Below are 7,828 nucleotides of genomic sequence, written 5' to 3' on the forward strand. Positions count from 1 at the left end.
TTTGCTGAGGATGGGGAGCGTTGCTGAATGGCAGGGCAGGCTTTGTTCCATCTGCCTGAGGAGGATGTCTCATGTCAGGGAATCCCAGAGATGCTGGCAGCTTGCGTGGGGGAGGGAATGTCTGGAGGCTCGGAGGGCCTGGGTGTAAAGCTGGCAGTTGCTTTCCCTCTGCTGAAGGCCATGGGCAGGCAGATCATTGTCTCTCAAGGGGGCAGGCTGTCTGGGAGCACAGTGCATGCGTGAAACCCTGGAAAATTTCCACCCTCCTTCCTAGAAGAGGAATGGTCACACGGGGAAGGAGGATGTGCGTGCTGCCACGGGCCTGGGCTGCAGAAAACGTCAGCATGCACCGCGTCTGAGGAGCATCTCCCCGGGGAGCCCCTGAGACACCAGCTGCAGGCACGTGGGCCAGGCAGCTATCAGCTGGCTCTGTTTCCATAAATGAATTAGCTGCCTGTTTGCATATGTTCTGCCACTTAAGCAAAATTAGTTGCTTCCCCTCTGATGCTCAGGGTTGCTTCTCTCCTGACAAGTGTTGTGACTGCCTGGAGACCCGAAGGGGAGGCTGCTTGGCTACTGAGGAAGGGACTTCGTTCTAGGTTGCCTCTGAGGTGAGAGGAGCAGCTGGGATCTAGGCACTGGATATGCCCAGAGATAAGGACTGAGGGGACAGGGATGAAAGGAGATGGGGATGAAGGAGAGGAGAGGCTGGTTCTTTGGGACATGAGGCTGGATAAGGTTGCAGAACAGGAGGGTATGTGTTTCTGGGAGGTAGGTATGGGCATGAGGGGCTAAGGGACTTGCCTGGGTTCATACAGAGAGTCTGTGGTTGAGTCAAGGGTAGACTTCAGATCCCCAGGCCTGTGCATTAACCATGAATGCCTGACCTGCCCCACCACCTTTCCCAGATAACAATCCTTGTGAAGGGGAGTCCAGTTGAGAGGGATTCCTCATACTCCCATCACCCTTAGGGCTTTAACTGCCTTCCCAACTTGCCATGTCCTTTCCAGAGCCCGTGGATGCTTCACGTTGACTGACCAGAGAGGGTCTCTGAATAATGTGAGGCCTTTCTCCTTTGGGCCATCGGAGCCATCTATGTATTCATCACAAGATCTGTGCACCTGGAGCAGGTTAGCTGTCTGCCTTTGCCTCAGCCCACACACCAGCCTCTGCTCTCAGCTCCAGTAGGAAGTCTAGCAGGGGAACCCAGCAGTGCTGCTGTCTCATTGGGACCTTTGTTCCTCTTGGAAGTGGCTGCCTTTCTCAGCCACTGGCTAACATCCCCTCCAGCCCCCCTACACCTTCCTGCATCTTCTCTGTCTGCTGTGGTTCTGGCAGGTACCTGTGATGTTAATCTTGTCCTTGGTCACTGTTTGGGTCAGAAGTCAAGACTGGAGGAGAAATGTTTGGCAGCCAAACATGTGGTCCATATGCATGGAGTACAGCAGGGTATGGGATGGGGAGGGGCTGCATGTGCAGTAAGATCAGGGTGATGATTTAGGCCTGTTGTTGGCCCTGGAAATGTGTTGCAGGTGTACAGAGCAAATAGGAAACTCTATGAGTGCCTGCCCCTGTGTGCAGTGATAGAGGTGGTAGCTAGCAGAAGGAGTCATGGTAATACATGGAGGCTTCGAGCACTGCATTGGTGGGAGACCTGCCTTTCAGTCCCAGCCTTGTAAAGGGGTCTGTGTACTGCTGGCTGTTGAAAGAGTAGTGCTGAAGAGCCCTGGCCTGCAGAAGGGTAGTGGTTGAGTTTTGAACCTCATCAGTGAAGGACTTAAGGCAGGGCCTGGACTGAATGGGAGCCCCTGAGAGCACTGAGGGGACTTCATCTTCACAGCTTCTTCGCCATAATCTTGGCCAGGGCAGCAGATGCCTGAGCCCATGAACGAGCTTTTGTATTCAGTTCCCAGGCTCCCCCACCAGCCAGCTCCCATGGCCTGCAGCGTTGGAGCCATACAGCGCAGTGAGGGCTGGCTTCAGAAAGCCGTCTTAAGTGGGGATGTGTCATGAGGACAAAGTTGGCAGACGGGCAGTCAGGCCTGAGCCTGGTGATTTCATTCCTCATCCTCCATAGCATCAGAACCAAACCATAACCCCATGTAGGATGGATTTGGTTTAGAGTACCACGACACAGCTCTGTCCCTGAATGGAGATGGAGCAGTAGGTGAAGTCGTGGGTGCTCTGGAGGGTGGGATCTTCTAGGAATAAAATCAGGCCACTAAGTTGGCTCTAACTATCTGAAGTAAAAGGACTATGGGAACCAGATTAAAGAGGCTGTAAAGACAAAAGCTTGGCCTAGTGGTTGGAATGAGAGACATGAAGTGGGGGCACCAACTATCCTGTGTAACTGGACAAGGGTGATCTCAGGACTAAAGTCAAAACCTAGCAGCCTGAAGACCTGGGTGCTAGGCCTGTTTCCACCATTGGTTTCCTCTTTGATCTTGGATAAGAGGTCACTGAGGGCCTCAATATGTGGGTCAGAGGATTCTGGCATGTTTTAAGGATTTTTTGAGCCCTGTGTTATGCATCCATTCTGGTGTTTCCAGCTTGGTACTACATAGACTCATAGATGCTGGGGTCAGAAGGTACCTCAACGGATCATTGAGTCAGACCCCCTGCCTAGGCAGGAAAGGGTGCTGGGTTCAGATGACCCTAGCCAGATGCCTATCTAGGTCTTGACCCTGACATGATCTTGGCCCTGCATAGTGCAGCACTGTCAGACCCATCAAATGAACTATATGCCAAGTCTCTCCATTGAGGCCCACAGGTTGAGCCTCCAGCTTCATCAGCTACAGGAGCTCCCCCTGAACTTTCCCCAGAGCTCCTGTGCTCTGCCAAGTGCGCCCCTTTCACTCTTTGTGAGGGACAGAGGGAGGGAGAGAGAGATCAGCCCCCACCCCCGATCCACCCCCACCCCGCTTTGGCCTTCTCCCAGTGGCACTTAGTCTTGAACAGCTGCTGCCAAGCCATTTTGGTGTGGAAGGGAGCCTGGAGCCACAGAAGAATGAAACAGATTTAGAACATGAAAATGTGGGTGACACATTTATTATATAAAATAATAGTTTGTACAGTCATCAAAGCAGCTAAATAAAGGTTATGGTGGGAACTGTATTATTTAGGGCTAGAGCACCATAATTACCTTCCATTAGATCTGCTTTTTTGTAACTGAGACACATCCTAGGAGAAGTTTCTATTTACCTTGGTCGGCTACCAGAGCAAATATAGATTTACTCAGTGTGAGGGCGTCATTCCGTCGGCATGGAACTGTGCATGTGTGTCTGTCGATCTGTGAGAGGGCGTTTGTGGGTTTCACGGCTCTCAGCGAGTGGTCTGCCTCTCTGTGAATGTGTTTGTGATCTCTATGTAGAGATACCTCTGTGTGTGTGCATGCGTGTGTGCATGCATGTGTGTGTGCTCTACCTCCTTTATCTATGTAAAGAATCCAAGTGCAGTAATGAAAATTGACTGCAAACAAAGATCATCCAAAGTACCGGAAGCTTCACATACTACCATGCACATAAGCAAAATCTGTCTGTTGTTCACAGAACAGAGCAGGGCTTATACCTACTGTCAGCCATCCGGGTGAGTGGGAGATGCAGCTGGCGATGCCTCCTCCGCTAAATTTGGGGCTGGGTACTCAGCACTGGGATTGGGCAGTTCACTTAGACAGCTACTTGAATGGTAATTGAGGGATTTGCAAGCAGGAAAGAGGAAAGAAGAGAAAGTTAAAAGGGAGGCATGGAAGGAGGAATAAGTTGCAAAGTGAAGGGTTGAGCATAGAGGGGAGAGAGCAAAAGGCTGAATGTGGCATCTCCTTAGCTTCTCCAGGGAGTACTGGGGCACTGGTTTCTCTGCTGTGGTGTGTGCCACACACCTATTACATGGGCCATTGTAGGTGAGATGCCAAAGCTCTCTGGGTAGGATATCCTTGAGCTATGCATGTCATGTTGTTCTGTACTCTTAAGTCACTGTTGTGCCCCCTTGCACCTCAGACTCCTCTGCCCAGATGTGGCTGCATTTCAGAGATGGGAGAAGTGCTGCTTGTATGCACCACACACTCTGTGGAGAGTGCCTTCAGCTCTTTTGATATTGGAAGGTGCCATGGAAACATAAGCTACTGTTTTATAGATGGGAAACTTTCATAGAAGTCTGGATCACACAGTGGCTTTGATGCTGGGACCCTGAGGATTGCAGGTCCTGACCTTCAGGTCCCTGATTTTGGAGTGACACTTGTGTTAGGCGCTCAGGATCTCTAGGCTGTGCACGGGGAAAGTCAGGCATTGCAAAAGGATTCCAGGGACCCACATGCTGACTGCCTAGAGCTGAGCATTGGGGCTGTCTGAATTTCCATCCTTTTGTGGGGATTTGTTGTTTAACGGGGCGGGGGGAGGAAGAAAGTGGCTGGGGTCACAGCCTGAGACTTTCTCTTCAAGGGAGATATCAACAACCTCTCTTTCAAACATCAAGTAGGGATCACACTGTTCTTTTAACACATGGCTGCAGGGGGTGCCCCCCCTCCCACCTGTTGAACAACAGCCCGAGGATGTGGGAGACCCAGGTTCAGTGATCTTCTCAGCTTGAGAGATGTCAAATGCTGGAGAGCCTTGAGCCCCAGGCTATGGAGTGGTCTGGGGTGTGGGGAGCACCCTCTGCCCTTCCTGATGAAGCTGGGCCACTGCTTAGGAAACAGCTCAGGACTCATGGGGCCAAAGAGGGAGAGAGGATGCAAGTAGGGACATGGCTGAGCATGGTTAGGACCCTCACTTGGGAGAGGGGACTCCTGGGTCCTTTTCCCTGCTCCAGGATTGTTTATGCATTCATCTAATGGCTGTTTCACATACTCACACCAAGATCCAAGACCTTTGCCCCCCTCCTCTCCCCCGCCCCCAAAATTGTGTGCCGTAACTGCTGGCTGATAATGTAGTGCTTCCTTCTCTCTGCCATAGTGAGTGTCCATGCAAGTGTAACGGGCCTGATAGAGAAGTGGCTATTTACGGCCATTGGTACACACTGGTTTCCTGGGTCCACATGGGCTTCCCTGGGGGGAAGTAGGCACCTGCATACAAGTTTGTGAGAACCACTACTGACCTCTGCTAGGGCCAGGTTCCTGGAGGCAGTGGGGGGTTAGGAAAAGTTCACAACTGTTCCTAGGCAGGACAAGGTCTTTCTGCATCATCATTTCACAAGGTAGGTGGTTGAGAGAGTTGCAGGTAGAGATTTGGCCGTGGGGGAGTGAGGCTAGCCAACTTGAGTTGAGCCTCCCTTCTCTTTTGGTAACAGGGCTTCAGGCAGGTCCCATATAGCCCAAGAAGGAAGACCTTTTCACCTTCCCTCCCAGGGCTTCATTGCTCCTTCTCCCTCAACTCTGTCTTGGTCTCAGCAGCTTTCTTCTCCTGATAAGTGTTACCTCTGCCCACTCAGAAGTCATAGATAATATTGTGCAACTGGAGCCATCCTCCAGTACCTCCCATGATGGCTGTTGGGTGCAGGCAGGTGATGCATTCTAGTTCATCCAGATTGAAAAGTAAATATTCAAAACAATGCCATGATCGAGGAGTGCAGAAATGGGAGTGAAGTGCCTCCTTGGGAGGTAGGGGCTAAGGCTAAATCTGCAAATGGTGTAAATTGGATTAGCTCCTTCAGAACCACTTACCCTGCAGCACTTTAGACCATCTGAAGACCTGGCTCCGAATGTGTTGAGTTAGGTTATTGTCTGCCAATGAATGGCTAAGCTCCAGGAACTCCATTGTCTTTTATTGATCATTTGTTGATTAGATGATTGGGGTAATTGAATTGGACTGGAATTTTAGAAAGATCTTGAAGAGCAAAGTACCCATCACCAGAGTCCTGGTTTTCTTTGATTACAACCCCCCCACCCCACCCCCCAATTTTTGGATTAAAAAAGTAACCCAAAACCCAAATTTTTCCATGATTAAAATGAAACCAAACCTCACTAAATATATATTATATAGCTATATATAGCTATATATTAGTGGGGTTTCATTTTAATCATGGAAAATGTGGATTTGGGGTTACTTTTTTAAAGCTGAAAATTGGGGATTTTTTAAATCGGAGAAAACCAGGATCCCTACCCACTGTAAAACTCCAACAGCAAGCTTTGCTCATGAGCTAAGCGTAAGTTATGTGAGTGTGTTGAAGCTGCACATGTGAAGCTGAAGTTACTTTCTGTTGAATCTACTATTTCCAATGAAGGTTTAGTTTTACTTGATGTCTCCAATATATTCTATGCCTGCTAGTCTAGTGGCACTTTATTACACTTGTGACTGAAGTCACTTATTTATGAAGGCCCTGGGACAAGGGACAAACATAACACTAAGAGTTGGGAATCCTGCCCTAGGCGATTCACACCACAATGCAACAGACACTTGTTTGCTCGTGTACCAAAGCACGTGTGCAGACAGCAGCTCCATATATGTTGTCATGCTTATTGGTGTGTATGTGGCTGATAAGGCTACATGTGTGCAAGCATGTATTTTCAAGGGTCACCTGTGTATGAGCGGTGGGTGTGAGGGCATATCCATTCTGCATATCTACATGCTTTAGTGTGGGGTGTGCCAGTATGTGTTGTGTAGCTATAAGCCAGTGGTTCTCAAAATTTTGTGGGCTGCGTGCCACCTTTTAAAGTTTCCTATTCTGCTGTATGCCCCTCTGATTCAGAGTGACACAGAACAAAATGTAATACCTTATGTCAGTACAGCAATACTAAATACTTGGATACCTTGAGAGAGCTTATAACATTATCATTTGCTTTTATTTTTTCTTCCTTTTCTTCCATTAATTTTCCTTTTTCCCTTCTGCTTTCCCATGCCTTCCTTTTGCACACCTTCTAAAAGTCCCCCATAGACTCACAGGGGTCCGTGTACCTCAGTTTGAGAAACACCAGTCCATATCTCTGTGTGTCTATGTATGGATGCATATTGATGGCTCTGTACTTTGGGGTCTTGTGGGTGTGTGTATGCAGCTGAGTGATGGGTAACTGTCTGTGTTGGGGATCAGGTGTATATTTGCATGCAGTTGTGCATGTACACACCTTTTGAGTGTATCATGTGTTTTGAGTGTGTCTTGTGTATGTCTGTGTGTGTAGCTTTAGGAAAGTGCCTAGCTCTGGTGTGCATCTAGATGTATATGTACACTTCTCCTTGTGTCTATGCCCAAGGGTTTTTTTTTTCTTATTTGCTCTAAAGACCTCTGACTTTTCCAAGGCTGTTCTGTGCACTGAGGGAAGGCAGTCGGGACAGTTCTAGTCCAGGGAGGACTCGGGCATAGCCATAACCTAGTTACGCCTAGAACAGCCTCTGTGTGCAATCTGGCAAGGCCATTCTACTTTTCAGGGCCTAATAATCTGTCATTTTCCCACAATAAACAGTAATTACCAGAATATTGCTGGTGACTTCTCTGTGGGCTTAGTCTGTAATAGCAACTGTGGATCTAATTAGCATGCAGGCTGGCAGGCAGGGCTATTGCTGGAGGGAATGATATGAGCAGTTTGCAATTGCAGGGCTGTTCCCCACGGAGCATTTTCTTTCTCCGATCTGGATTTAAAAGTCCCAAGTGAAGGAATGGCCAGTCCCTCCTTTGAGGAAATGCTATCACAACTATGTTAACAGAGATTTTGCCATTAGGGCAGTTTTCCTGACATACTACCTAAATTATTTTCTTCTGAAAGGGAACGTTGTCAGCCTAGAAATCCCAGTCTTGAACTTGGTGTCCTTATGCATGGCAGCTGTAGGAGGCAGAACTGAGAGCAGGGAAGGCATTTTCCTCCCTAGATTTCCAGTTTGTGTCTGCTCAGCATCACTCTTTC

At 48.9% G+C, this 7,828-nt stretch overlaps 1 long non-coding RNA gene across 1 annotated transcript in view; it reads left to right on the forward strand.

The window, feature by feature from the left end:
- LOC102370906 overlaps window positions 1-7,828 on the forward strand; it is a 49,187-nt gene that overhangs the window by 1,066 nt on the left and 40,293 nt on the right. The window lies entirely within an intron of this gene.

Source organism: Alligator sinensis, unplaced genomic scaffold, assembly GCF_000455745.1.
Source record: "Alligator sinensis unplaced genomic scaffold, ASM45574v1 scaffold3_1, whole genome shotgun sequence".
Taxonomy (NCBI): domain Eukaryota; kingdom Metazoa; phylum Chordata; order Crocodylia; family Alligatoridae; genus Alligator; species Alligator sinensis.